This window comes from Carassius gibelio, chromosome A1, assembly GCF_023724105.1.
Source record: "Carassius gibelio isolate Cgi1373 ecotype wild population from Czech Republic chromosome A1, carGib1.2-hapl.c, whole genome shotgun sequence".
NCBI lineage: Eukaryota > Metazoa > Chordata > Actinopteri > Cypriniformes > Cyprinidae > Carassius > Carassius gibelio.
Window position 1 is genome coordinate 12073137 of NC_068371.1, and position 15255 is coordinate 12088391.

Here is a 15255-nt window from a genome sequence, read left to right on the forward strand (position 1 = left end):
TAGGCTGAGCACAGCCTGATCAGAGCGAGAGCGTCGCGAAAAGTCACAAAAGGAGTGTGTTTTTGGTTGCCAGGGCAAGACAACCCTGCACAGATTACCAAAAGAGAAACAGCATTAAGGGACCAGTGGATGGGGTTTATTTTTACAGAGCATCAATGGAGTACGGTTTCATCGGGCGCACGCGCCTGGACCTAAGTTAACTTCCGGTCTGTGTTGTGTATATCGGTCTGGCTGCGGTGCCATCTACAAAAGCAGTTAAAGTCAAGGTGATGAGTAGACTGAAGTTGGGCTCAGGTGGCTGTGCTGCGGGATGTGTTTCCCATACATTTATTTTTGGAGACTCGCAACAATTTTAAAACTGATTGATTTTCAAAAAGGCTTCGTTAAATAAACATGAGTAACGTAACGTACTGCACGTTTAATAATAATAATTCCTTACATTTATGTTTAAATATCCAAACGAGGCACGGGTGTTTTTATATCGCTGTATTTCTGAAGGAAGACTTGCATGTTATATGCCTGATAGCAGCGTGTGAGCGTACCAGCTCTGCTTTGTTTACAGCTGTTACTGGGGAAACCTCTATTTCTCCCACTTTATGTCTATGCTTTAAAACATCTCCTGCTGGCAAATAATGAATTAGCATTTTCATTAAGTCCGCCTGATCCACACAGAAAACACATTTTGTTTGTTATCAAAAAATATCTACTCTAGAGGGACTTGGCTGTTGTTATTGATTCTATTTGGAGTCTACCGGAAGTTAGGTCCACAAAAGCGCTCACGCGCATTAACGTTTGTTTATGTTGATGCCGTTGAAACCGTCTATAGAGCTATTTAAAAAGTGTAATTAAACTTCAGACACAAGATTAAACGTTCCGTTTCTTTTCACCAAGTCAGAATCTGGACATGCTTTTAATATATAGTGACGTGACATACAGGCGCGCGCTTCCACAACTGACGCACCGCGCGCACAGTATTGACAAGAAAAGAGTTGTGAAACTTTCTATCTCGTAAGAAGTTATAACGTGAAATAATGACACAGACTGGCTACACCATCTCATCTGCAGCAGAGACTGTTGTATCAGAAGGTCAGCGCGTTTGTTTGAGGCACTTTTCACTTCAACTGTGCCTGACAGGAGAATTGGCTTTTCTGAGGTGAGTCTTACAATTAACAATAAATAAGTAGGTTGGTAAAATATATAAAACAAAGTAAAAACAAAAGTCTAACGTCGCCAAAACCTGTTTTTATTATTTTATTGTTTTTATTAGCCTTCTAACCGTTGAGTTACCATGGCAACCGCGTACACATCAGCTGGTCTCGTCTGACATTTTCTCTGTCTCTCGTCAGTTATACCAAAGAAAAGGCCAACAATTGCGACAGATTGGTTAAGTAACACGTTAATATTATCCACAGTCTACTTTAAGTACTTTTTGTTAATATTTATACCTCTGTGATTATGGTATTTTTCCTGAAATGTCTGCTATCAAGTATTACGCTAGCATAGAAACATAATTAACAATAGCATATTAGATTTGAGCTCTTATTAATGAAAGTTTGGGCTTTTAATTACATCTTATGCGTAAAGGATCGGTTTTGGGATCGGATCGGATCGGATCAGATAATCAAGAGAAGTCAGTTCCAGATCCACCTTCCACACCAGACCTCTCTCTCACGAGGATTGCTGTCTACTAGCATATTGTGTTCTCTTCAGACTTCGGGGGATGCAGATATTACTCAGGGACACGAACACTTGAATATTGAAAGAATAGAGAAAGTAAGAATTACTTAAGATTTTAGAATTTAATGTTAATTGCTTAAACATATATATATATATTTTTTTAGATATATTTTTTGTGGCAGTGTGAACTGGCCATAATGCTGTATGATAGGTGTGAGATTTATTAAACTTGATTTGCTGTAATACATCTGTTCATAAGCTATTGCATATTATTTTCAATGAATTATTTGTAGTGGTTTGGTTAAGGATGTGATTAGCTGACGTTTTATTGTGGGAGCTTGTGATTAGTTGATGAATGTGTGCATTGTTAATGATAATATTTAAATGCAATGTGCTGAGTGCTTAATAAGACTTGCATGTTTGTGCATAATGTTTTGACCCTGCATGCTTACAAAAGGGTATAGATATTTAAATATATGGAAATGTATTTATTATTAATATATCTCAATCTATGTGCTTCTGTATGGGCTGAATGCTTTCATTCATATTTCGCTGTATATCCTGTTTTTATTAATAATCTGGGTGTATTACTGTTCATATTTGCTTGTTAATAAATTAACTGAATTCATTTCGAGTATGTATTCATCATTCACAGCTGCTGAAACAGCCTTTAAATTAGTTTGGGCATATGAGGACATAAATTAGGTTCAAGTACTGCATGTCCGCCCATAGAATTATTCTAAAAAAAATGACCAACTGATTACCAGCATACGACCACCGATCCGCGACGTTGGCACGACGTCGCAGTTACTTACTGGCAATGTCACAAAGTTACGTTGTGGCGACGTGTATGCACCTTTCACTTTTCCGGTTGCGCCACGACGAAACTTTTGTCACCAGATTACGTTGCAGTTACGTAACAGTTACGTAATGTTGTTAGCAGGGATGTTGTCATCAAACTGCACTTTCCACATGTACAGCTTAAAAAAAAAAATGAAAAAAAAAAAACGACATAAAGTGGAACTTAGTCATTTTCCAGACGCCTTTGCTGATGCTGCTCTTGTTAAATTACAGCCTCTGGATCTGTGTCACAGCTTCCACATGCTCTCAACTCAAAAGCCTACTGGCGCTCGTGATTCTTTAGCTCCGCCCACACGTCACGCCTCTAGGCGCTCGTGTTTTTCCGGGAAAAATCGGTACAGACTATTTTTCTCTTATAAATATAATAAAAATAAAGACTTTTTGGAGTTATGAAGGATGCAGTACTACTCTATAGGTACTCAAGATTAACAGGATATTGAGTGAAAACGAGCATTTCACCCCCCCTTTAAAGACAGGATGCATCGCGGCGAGTCTGTGGAGTGCACGTCATTGGAAACAATGTGCTCAGTAATTAAAGAGGCAGGACGACGTTTCTGTTATTTGATGTTTTTTAGCAATCGTTACGGTATCATGCCAAATCTGTCTAAACAGAGCTAAAAACAGTCTGCGATGAATGTAACTACTCTAACAAATATACATGTTCTAAATAAGATAATTTATATTATGTATACTGTCAAAAGATACACATGTTTGAAATTCTCTTTCAGTCCACTAAGACTCCAGAAATATTCAGAGAAGCTAAAATCTGCTTGCTGACTCCCCAGAATAGGTCTGAATATTGATTATCCACAAAGATGAATGTGGTTACAAAGCCGACTGGCTCTATAGCTCTGGGAATAGGACATAAAACTTCAATATTTCTTGCAGAGTCATGCTGTAAAGACATATCGAACAGATCATGATAAGACTCCGGCTGCTTAGCATACTATACACATTCTATTTCAACAAATTTCACAGGCACAGAGAAGCCTGAAAAATACGGTGGACCAAAACATTTTCCCATCCAGTATTTCCCATTCAGTGTGAAGATTTTGCAAAGGTGTATGAAACAAATATTAACAATAATATACACTGCTCTTGAACATAATAACTGCATTTCCACTTTACCATTAGCATTTTTGCACATTGTCATGGAATTTGCATTACATCAGCATCTGCCTCTGGGTCAGTATATATAGGAGACTTGAATTTTGCACTGCTGCCTTTGTCACCTACTCCACACACATTACAGCTTCACTTATATTTCTTATTACTTTATATGTACAAAATGTTCCAACCATGTGAAGCGCAAACCAGCTAATCAGAAATATCAGTACAATCTCGTTCACAAAAGATATACCCTTGACGTGACTAATATTCATTCAAGTCAGGTCATGGCAACTCAAATCCATGGAACTTGAATTTTAATGACTTTCACTCCAAGTGTTTTTTTGGGGGTTTTTTCTGCAAGCCAGATATAAAACTCCTTCCAACTCCAGTCTTGCCAGTGGATATATAACTGATACTCTTGAAAATAAAAATAAAACAAGTGTGCTGAACGTCACTGTATCTTATCACTGAACACTGAGGAGGCCCTTGAAGTCTTTTAGAGCCCTGCCTCTCTAATCAGATCTTTGCCCTTGGCAATCAAAACCTCTGATGTGAGTGTAACAGAAAACGCATGGCACTTCAGCCCCCGCTGAGCCTCTCCACACTGCCTAAGGATAACCAGATGTGATCATCAAGAACGTGCAGGTAAAAAAAAAAGAAAAGAAAAGTGAAATAAATAAATTCATGATTAAATTAATGAATGAATGGCACACAAATATAAGTAGCTTTAAGTTTTTATTCTATATTCATTTCCATATTAATCTTGAACAATAACACACACAATTCATAAATATTAAACCTTTTAACATTATTACATACTGAGTGACTGATACCATCTTTGTCATGTAAATCACTTGTTTTCATTGAGTTAACAGTTTTAAAACGTTTGATTTAAATTATTTTTAAGATCTGAGGTAAGCTTTATGTTGTCGCTTTCAGTATGGCTATAAATTAATCTGAATCAGATGAATGTGTGTCGTTCTTTTTGGTACAACATACATATATGACATTGAGAAAATTTAAATAAGAAATAACATTTAAATAAGAATAATGGGGAAAAACAATTATGGCTAATAGTAATGTACATTGGGAAAAGAATTTTATGTACAGATTTGTGCATTATTTACTGTATATACAACTGTATAAGTAAAAATATTTATATGAATTTACATTTCTAATACTAATATTGTTACGGGTTTGCTGGTGTGTAAGGAAGGCGCACGAGGAAGACGATATACAAAAGGGTACTTCTAATAATCGCAGGAGAATAAGGGAACATCCAACATAATACAATACATAAACTTAACTCAACTCAGGATACAACATCAATCACGGACAAGGAGGAACTCAAAAGACAGGGTATTTAAACACGAGGGAGAAATCAGGTGAATGGGAACAGGTGGGGATTAATCAATTAACCAAACAAGAAAAGGAAGATGACCAAATAAGGAAACTGAAAGTCAATGAATGTAACAAATATAAGCAATATATATATATATATATATATATATATATATATATATATATATATATATATATATATATATATATATATAAATTATTATTATTATTATTATTAAGAATCAAATTACAGAACACAGGTGGTACTTTCTGTGTTAGCTGTTTAAGCTGGAGTTAGTGTGTGTGTGTGTGTGTGTGTGCTTGTTTTTCTATTCTGGTGGGGACTTAAACCTGAATACACACAGACTCGTGGGGACTCATGTCACGGTGGCGACCTAAATTGTCTAATTGTTAATTAGACATTAGACACTTTGAATAAAGCACATAATCAGTACTTGAGAGTCACGGTCTCAGTTCGAATGCTGTTGTTCCTGTCTCGACGTTGCAGAAATAGAAACTGAAGTGTTTCGTCGTCGTGGCTAGTTAGGACAAAAACTCCAGATGACAGATGGCAGTTGACAAAAAAAACAAAAAAAATTAAAAAAAAAAAAAAAATCACTTACATTTAAGGAGGGACTCGAAGCACATCTCCAGAACAGAATATTATAAAGACTTAGTGATGCCACTAAGCAACCACCTTGCAGCCATCTACAATCCCCTTGCAACTGCATAGCAACATGCTAAGACCATTCAGAACACCTTAGCAACCACATACTAGAGAAACGGGGTGTCCTGGCAACCATCCTCAGTGGCTTATTTCACACAAGCAAGCAACACTCATTTTCTTCAGATTTTTTTTTTTTTTTTTTTTTTTTTTTCAGATCTATTGATAGTTTTTATATTTTCTGTCTAATTTACGATCATACACAGTTGGAATGGCTACTTTCAAGTAATATGTAATGTTTAAGTAATATTTTAGTTTAAACATGTATATCATGCTTAAATCTGATGTCAGTCCTGTTATGATGTGGCCCAAATAACTTTTCCCAAAAGACTATACTGATGGCCACAATAGAAAAACATTCTTGTCGACAGAAACACTGAGTGCAGACATAAAGCAGCCCATTTAAGGTCACATATCGAGAGTGTTTTAGAGGAAATCAGTGAAGGCTATTTTTGCAGGGTAAAGTCAGCTAAGCTATATTAAGTCTCAAGTGTGGATGAAATGAAAATTAAAATGCTTTTATTTGACAAAATGGTTGTGAAAGTGATTCATGTACAGAAATTGGAAGGTCAAGACTGAGCACAGACTGAATCAATAACCCGACTGGCAGGATAGCTATCCCACATGATGTACTGCGGGAGGATTTCACATGATTAAGCAGAAAATTTGTTCCTGATTAATCGAAGGGAAAGGGATATCGTCACAGTTTTTCCCATGTTGCTAATCTGAGACCAGTGGGATTATTTTATGTTATGTCATCTGTGGAAATGTGAAGATTGAAGATTATGTGTTAAATTGTATTGATTTTTATAGATTTTTATTTTATTTTATTTTAATTATTATTTAAACTTATTATGAATTAATTAATTTCAAATGGTTTGGCCATATCATATTGCCAAATACATACAAACATTTGACGTTGAACCTTTGGAAATGTATCCTAATTAAACTTGTCAAGTAAACTTGATCCTAATCAAAACTGTTTATGCAACGATGAAGCTATTGAAATAACGTGTTTATTTATTTATTTATTTATTCATTCATTTATTCATTCAGTGTGCATTTGATCAGCTAAATGAATAAATGTAAATATTAAAAACAATTATAATAGCATAATTTATTATTATTATTATTATTATTACTTTGTTGTTGGATTATATTTATTTATTTATTTATTTATTTATTTATTTGCTTGCTTGCAAATTGCTTGTTTGTTTGTTTGTTTATAAAAATCTAAAATCTAAAAAAAAATATATAACTATGCACTTTAGCATTTCATATGGTCATCTGCACACAGACTTTTGATGTTGAACCCTTGGCAATTTAACTTAAGCAAACTTCAGCTCAAAGCTATTCATTCAAGCGTTGCAGCTATTGAAAAAGCACATTCATGTCATTATACCAATACAGTTCTATCAGGTATAACCGACAGCTCAGGCTCAAAGCTCAGGCTGTATTTACTGACTGCATCTGGCATCTCGAAAAACAGTTACATCACTCTCATGTTACCATGGTATCCTAACATTGACCTGCCCGAATCTCTGAGATTATTATAAAGCAGTCACTCCCAAGATAAATGGTGCAAAATGTTATAATTCTAGCTTCTTGATGAGAGGAGAGCTTGCTGATGGTTCTGCCAGCAATGCTCAATTTAAATAAGAACATATTTTTCTTGCTTATTTTTCATCTACTGCTTAGTCCTTATCATTGTTTTTCAAAATCAATAGACTGAAATGAGTCACAAGGCTTGTGAATTGAGGCCCAGAAGCAACATAAAGAGTGAAGTGAGCACAAGCTCTGTGTAAACTGGGATCAACACCGTGCAGAGTTCTATGCCTGCAATTATTGCACTCCAAGCTAGTATACACAACAACATCAAGTGGCACAGAGCTTTTAATGGTGATCTCAGCCAGAGAAGACAAAATTGACATAGCCTTTTTATGTGTCAGTTGAGATTATGTTGGGCTCATGTCCAAACAAGATGACAGTTGTGGCTGAATGGACTAAGCCTGCAATTTGAGAATTAATTTGATTTTATTGATATGAATGCATTTATTTGACCATTTGAATGATGATGATGTTGACGATGATGATAATGATGATGATTATGATGATGATGATGATGATGATGATGGAACAACTTGGATTGTACAAAAGCGTTTGAAAAGTGATTTCCACTTTACAAAATATAAATAAATTGTATGTATATAATTATTATATAATTTGTTTTGTTTTATCCATCTGTATTTAGTTCCCCTCTTTAAAAAATGACTTCAGTCAGGTGTAGCTTCTCAATGGCATACAGTCATTTGACATTCAGCGTTTTAATTAGCTTTCCTGGAGCATTTCAGTCCATAGTAGTGCAACTGAAGCAAACAATCAACTATGAGTGGCAAAACACTGTCAAAATAAATCTGGCATATATATATATATATATATATATATATATATATATATATATATATATATATATATATATATATATATATATATATATATATATATTCAAAGGCTTTAACAATTTCTAGAAGCACAGTGGAGTCTATTGATAAGAAGTAGATGGTATTTGGTACAACACAGCCCCTCCGTGGATGAACTCCAAACTGGATGAAAGAGACACGATGAAACTGGTCAGAGAGGCTACCAAGAGGCCTACAGCAATTTTGAAGCAGTTGTGGAAATTTATGACAAAGATTGGTCATTGTGTGCTTTGACAACTCTATCACAAATTCTCCACAAATGTGGCTTGTATGGGAGGATTGCGAGAAAAAATCCAGTCCCCAAGAAATGCAATCATGACTGAGCTTTGTCCAAACCTTGATGATTCTGGGGCCATGTGAGACTATGTGGCCTCAACACCAAACAATATATATGGGAGAAATCCAATACAGCTCATCATCCAAATAACAGCATTCCTACACTAAAGCATGGAGGTGATGATATCCTGTTATGGGGGCATTTCTCTGCAGCAGGAACTGAAGTACTTGGTAGGATAGAATGAAAAATGGATGGGGCAAAAATACCGTCAAATTCTTAAGGAAAATCTGCTGCTCTCTGCCAGAAAGTTGTCAAAGGGAAGAAGGTTTACCTTCCAACATGACAATGGCAACAACCACCAACCACAGTATGTCTAGTGGAAATCCAGCAGATCACCATAAATATAACACCATTCCTACAGTAATCTGACCAAAAATGTTTTGTGTTTTGTTATTATTAATGCATGATCCAAACTTAAATTTTTATAATTCATGAATGAAAATATTTTGTAACATGATATTGATGTACCATTTACATGGTAATGCAATGTCTGATTTTAAAATGGGTTTTAAGGGATGAATTTTGAGATTTTATGTTTTCAGTTGATATATAATTTCTGATGATTTCTAAAATGTGATAGAGAAAAAGGCAACAAAGAAGTCTTTCTTTTTAAACAAAGGTCAAAGCTCCAGTTTCAGGGTGCACTCTTGTCATAAATTAATCGATTACTTTTTCTACATAATTTTTAACAAAAATATTGGTAAAATATATATTTGGGAGTCTTTTTTATTGTACCTTTATTTTACCAGGTAGGCCGATTGAGAACAAATTCTCATTTACAACGGCGACCTGGCCAAGATAAGGCGAAACATGTGCAAGACAACATAGTGTTACATAATAAATACACAGAACACAGGAGTGCAAATGTATAAAATTACAGTAAAACACAAGAAGGCAATACCGGGTATCAAAAAACAGGATAAGATATATGTGAGTCTGTTAAGCAACATAATTAAGACATATTAGGACATAGGGGAAATATTTTAAGATTAAAAAACAAATAAATAATTTTACTGAATATATAAGGTGTATCTTATTAAAAATCTATCTAACCGATATATCATTTAAGTGCATGGATTGTATGACCGCAATTATGGAAAGGAGCATTTAAATATATATATATATATATATATATATATATATATATATATATATATATATATATATATATATATATCTGAGCAATAATAATAATACAAGAAACTCAGCAGGTATGACAATATTGCATGTGAAAAAGTCCACTGTGCAATGCGGACATAGCATAAAGGAGAGAAGAATTGAAGACAATTAACAGGTACAAAGATCAGTCAGATGTTCAGAAAGGAGTAGTTTAAAAGCAACTGGTGATATGAGTGTTTCAAGTTTTAAGGTTTTTTGTAATCCATTCCAGTCATTGACGGCTGCAAACTGGAAGGATTGGCGGCCGAATGTTGTGCAGACTTTCGGGGTGACTAAGGCAATATACCCACTAGATCATAGACTGCGAGTAGGTACAGCAATAGTAACTAGACAACATAAATACAGCGGGACTTTACCAAGCAAAGACTTGTAAATAAGTTGGTACCAATGAGTTAAACGCAGCATAGTTAATGACGGCCAACCAACTAATGCATAGAGCTCGCAGTGGTGGGTGTTGTAAGGAGCATTTGTAACAAAACGTATGACACTATGATAGGTCACGTCCAGTTTTTTTCAGCAGAAAATTTGGGGCAGTTCAATAAATAACATCACCAAAGTCAAACATTGGAATGAGTCATTTTCACCAAAGCCAGTTTGGCAGCATAAGTAAAAGAAGCCCTGTTGCGGAAAAGAAAGCCAATTCTGGATTTAATTTTAGATCTTAGTTTGTTAATGTGTGGCTGGAAGGAGAGAGAACTGTCTAACAAGACACCTAGATATTTATATGTATCAACATATTCTAACTCAGACCCATCCAGCGTGGTGATGTTAGGTAGACAAGCAGGTATTGGCAGCGAACGATTGAAAAGCATACACTTAGTTTTACCAGAATTTAATAATAACTGAAGATTTTGAAAGGAATATTGAATAGAATTGAAACTCTCCTGAAGATTTTTAAGCACAGTATCTAATGAAGGGCCTGACGTGTACAGGATGGTATCATCTGCATAAAGATGAATCTGAGAGTCCCCAGCAGCAAGAGCCACATCATTGATGTAAAGGGAGAATAGAGTCGGCCCGAGAATCGAGCCCTGTGGTACCCCCATAGAGACAGGCATGGGTCCCGACAACAAGCCCTCCGATTTAACACACTGGACCCTGTCGGAGAGATAGTTGGAAAACCAGGCAAGGCAATCATGGGAGAAGCCCAGGCTATTGAGTCGGCTGATGAGAACACAGTGATTAACCGAATCAAAAGACTTGGACAGGTCGATGTAAACGGCTGCGCAGTATTGCTTTTTATCAATGGCGGCTATGATGTCATTCAGAACCTTTAGGGTAGCCGTGGTGCAGCCATGACCAGCACGGAAACCAGACTGCATAGCAGAAAGAGTACGATGGGATTCCAGATGACTGACAATTTGTTTATTGACCAGTTTCTCAAAAACTTTGGAAAGACAGGGTAAGATGGATATTGGTCTATAGCAGTTAGGGTCGAGGGTGTCTCCCCCTTTAAACAGAGGAATGACTGCAGCGGATTTCCAATCTCTCGGGATTTCAGAAGATAAGAGAGAGAGGTTAAATAGACTGGTGATGGGGGCAGCAATAATGTTTGCAGATAATTTTAGAAAAAATGGGTCCAGATTATCCAGCCCAGCTGATTTGTAAGGGTCCAGCATTTGCAGTTCTTTCAATACATCGGCTATCTGGATAGGAGTAAAGGAAAAATGTGTGGAAAAATGTGTGAAGGGAGCTGAGCACAGGGGTGTTGTGACTGTAGGGCAGCTAGCTTGAGGGCGAGTATTTAGATGAAAGGCATGGCCGGCTTCACTGAAATGCTTATTAAAATTCTCTAATATCTTAACCTTATCTATAGTAACAATATTATCAAATTTTAGAGCTGTAGGAAGTTGGGAGGAGATAACTTTGTTCTCCAGAATTTTAACAGTGTCCCAAAACTTTTTTAGAGTTGGTGTGACAGTCAGCAAACTTCTTTTTAAAGAAGTGGGCCTTTGTTTCCCTAAATACCTGAGTATATCGGTTTCTGGCTTCTTTAAAAAGTTGCATGTCGCGGGGCTTGTTTGAGGCTAGCACGGTACGCCACAGAGTGTTTTTGTGTTGACTGAGGGAGGCCAGTTCTGTGGTGAACCACGGACTAGATCTATCTTTCGTTCAGAACTTTTTAAAAGGGGCATGCATATTTAGGACAAAGAGAAATTTAGTTTTGAAGTACAGCCAAGCGTCCTCCACTGACGGTATAAGATTAATGTTTAACCAGGAAATAGCGTTCAGGTCATTTAAAAAAGCCTGTTCGCTGAAATGTTTTAGACAGCGTTTGACGGAGATGAGGGGTGGTCATTTGACCCCGGTCCCATTACGGACGCAGCCAATAAGGCAATGATCGCTAAGATCCTGGTTATAAACAGCAAAGGAATATTTACAAGGCAAGTTAGTCAGGGCAACGTATATGAGAGTTCCCTTCGTCGCTAATTTGTGATTCAACCTGGTAGGTTCGTTTATAATCTGTGTGAGGTTAAGTGCATCAAGCTTAGAAAGTAAAATAACTGGGGGGTTGAGGATATCCCAGTTTAGGTCACCAAGCAATAAAAACTCAGAGGATAGGTGTGGGGCAATGAGTTCACATATGGAGTCAAGGGCCCTACACGGGGCTGAAGGGGGTCTGTAACAGGCAGCAACATTAATGGCCTTATTTCGAGATAGCTGGATTTTTAAAAGTAAAAGCTCAAACTGTTTGGGTACAGATCTGGACAAAATGACTGAGCTCTGTAGCTTATCTCTGCAGTAGATTGCTACTCCACCACCTTTTGCAACTCGATCTTGCCGAAAAATATTATAGTTGGGGATTGTTATTTCAGTACTGTTAACAGACTTCCTAAGCCAGGATTCGGATACAGCTAATATATCAGGGTTGGCTGAATTTACAAGAGCTGTAAGTAAGTCTAGTTTTGGGAGTAGACTTCTAATGTTGATATGCATGAACCCAAGGCTTTTACGATCACAAAAGTCAGTGAAAGAGATTGCCTGGGACTCAGGGAAGGCACTAGGTGTTTTCGGGCCAGGGTTGAGCTCTACGTCTCCAGATGAACAAAGGAGAAGAAAAATAAGAGTGTGGCACATGGCTTTAAGGACTGGGCATTTAGATTGGCGGGTAGCATTATACAAAGAACTGGGTAACAGATCATAATACACTAACTGCAGTGAAGTGTAAGAAGCTATAGATATGGCAGTATAAGTGTTCAGCTGAGGTAAACCTAAGTGTAAAGTGGTAAAAAAAGAGATTGCATCTCTGAACAGATCAAATATGCCAGAGGTGCCTGGCTCTGTCGTCAAAATAAAATAATTAGCATAATTGAAGCAGAGGGGGTTGAATATTCTACATGAGAGTAGGGTAGTGAAGAAAAGCAAAAACAGCAAAAAACACGACATAATTTACTATAAACAAAAACAGGGAAATCACAGATAATTGTTAATACTAGGACTGAGCAAGGACAGTAATCAGTGTTGTGACCTGGCCCAACAGACAAAAACAGTACCGTGATATTATGTTGTTATTGTCCTCCGGGCGATGAAATGCTACCACGGCTTAATCGACCAGCAGGGATAAGCTAGCTGTGAATGCTCCGGCTGTGTAATGAGACAAAAGTCCAGTAAAAGTCCGGTGATCACGTAGAATAGACTAGTAAACAGTCGCTGTGTTGAATGGTTAGCCAACGCTATGAGCCAAGTCTGGAAAAATGCCGCTAGCCGTAGTTCGTTAACCGTTTGTCGGATCCGATTCCAGGTAACTGGCTGGCTGTGATGATCCGATGATGCACGGCAGCCAATGTCCAATATTGTATTATGAAGAGTCCGATGGAGCAGTGGAAAGACCTAAGACCCCAGGGCTGGTGGTAATGTGCTGCGCGGATTAGCAGGCGGACCTGGGTTCTGAGGAGGCGATCCTGGGGAGAGAGCTCTCCGGCTGGTTCAAAACAATAGGTGGAGGCCGGTAGCTGTAACTGGTTTGCTAACTATTAGCTCGCTAACGCTGGTCGGCGTTAGTAACAAAAATATGTGTTGCACATAGGAAAAATAAATAAATAAATATCACATAATAGCAAAAAGAAATGTTTACGAGCAAATTGCTTAGCTCGCAGCTTATAAAATCATAAACGAAAATGAATACAGGGACAGAGACAAAACACGTCTGCACAGTTACGCCATCTTGGATCTGAAACTCTAACCACTTCACATCAATTGTGTGGTTCTTAGACCTTTCCAACGATATATAGTTTGTCAAGATTATATTAGATTTGATTGTAATATAGTGAAGTAAATGTAGGCATCCCACAGAGGGGACAGGGTGACAGTTAACAGGTTAACTGTCCGAGATCAAATTTTGTCCATGTTCATTTTCAACATATAGTAAAGTAGGGTTTTATTGTAATTTAAAACATAATACATTACAGTACACAATGAAAAAAAAAATGCAATGTTCCTCCAGGACCAAGGTGCTATGGAGAACATCATACCATAAATAAACACCAAACCACAAATCAATACAAGAGAGCTATAACCTACAACATTAAAACCATAAATAAAGTGCACACTTTAGCATTTTTTGCAAACAATACAGGACAGTGAGAAAATATTCAGTGCAAACAATACAAGACAGTGTGGCAATAAACATAGCGACACAGGTGTGAGGGCCCAAATGCTACGGTACCTTTTTCCAGATGGCAGAAGGGTGAAGAGTGGGTGTGAGGGGTGTGTGTGATGGACCACAATGACCTTGAAGATGCAGTTTGTTGGGGAAGTGTTCATGATGAAGGGAAGAGAGACCCAGATGATCTTCTCAGCTGTCCTCACTATCCACTGAAGGGTCTTTCATTCGAGGCAATGCAATTTGCAAAATGTGGTGATACAGCTTCTCTTAGATACAGATAGGGATGCTCTCATTAATCTCCCTCTGTAGAACGTGGTGAGGATGGGTGATGGGAGCTGGGCTTTCCTCAGGTTTCTCAGGAAGCAGATACGATGTTGGGCTTTTTTTGTAGTGGAACTGGTATTGAGGGTTCAGGTAAGTTAAACACCAAGGAATTTGAAGTTCTTGACAACTTCCATGGATGAGCTGTTGATGTTCAACAGGGAGTGATTTTTAGGAAGCTGACTTATTCCTCTCGAGTCCCAATCAAAATATTTCATGATTATTACTACATGTTAATATTTCTTTAAATTGATGTATGATTGACATGTTCAATGATTGGTGATTTTCTTGTGACGTGAGATGTTAGCGTAACATTAGTGCAGAGGCAGCAGGACACATTCACTTTTTTAAAACGTCTGATACATCATCTATTATTCTGTTTGCATACAAGAGCCACAAAAAGTTTGTGTGCAGTAAGATTAAAAAAAAAATAAACATTCTATGATATTTGGTCATATATATACAGCTCATTAAGATGGACATTTTCACTTTTTACAGTGTGGCAATCCATTAGGTTAAGCACACACTCACATATCTTATTTTATAGAGAAAATTATATTGTCACTGTGGCAGGCTTTGTCATTAACCTTGGATGACAAATTTATGCATTTTCTAAATT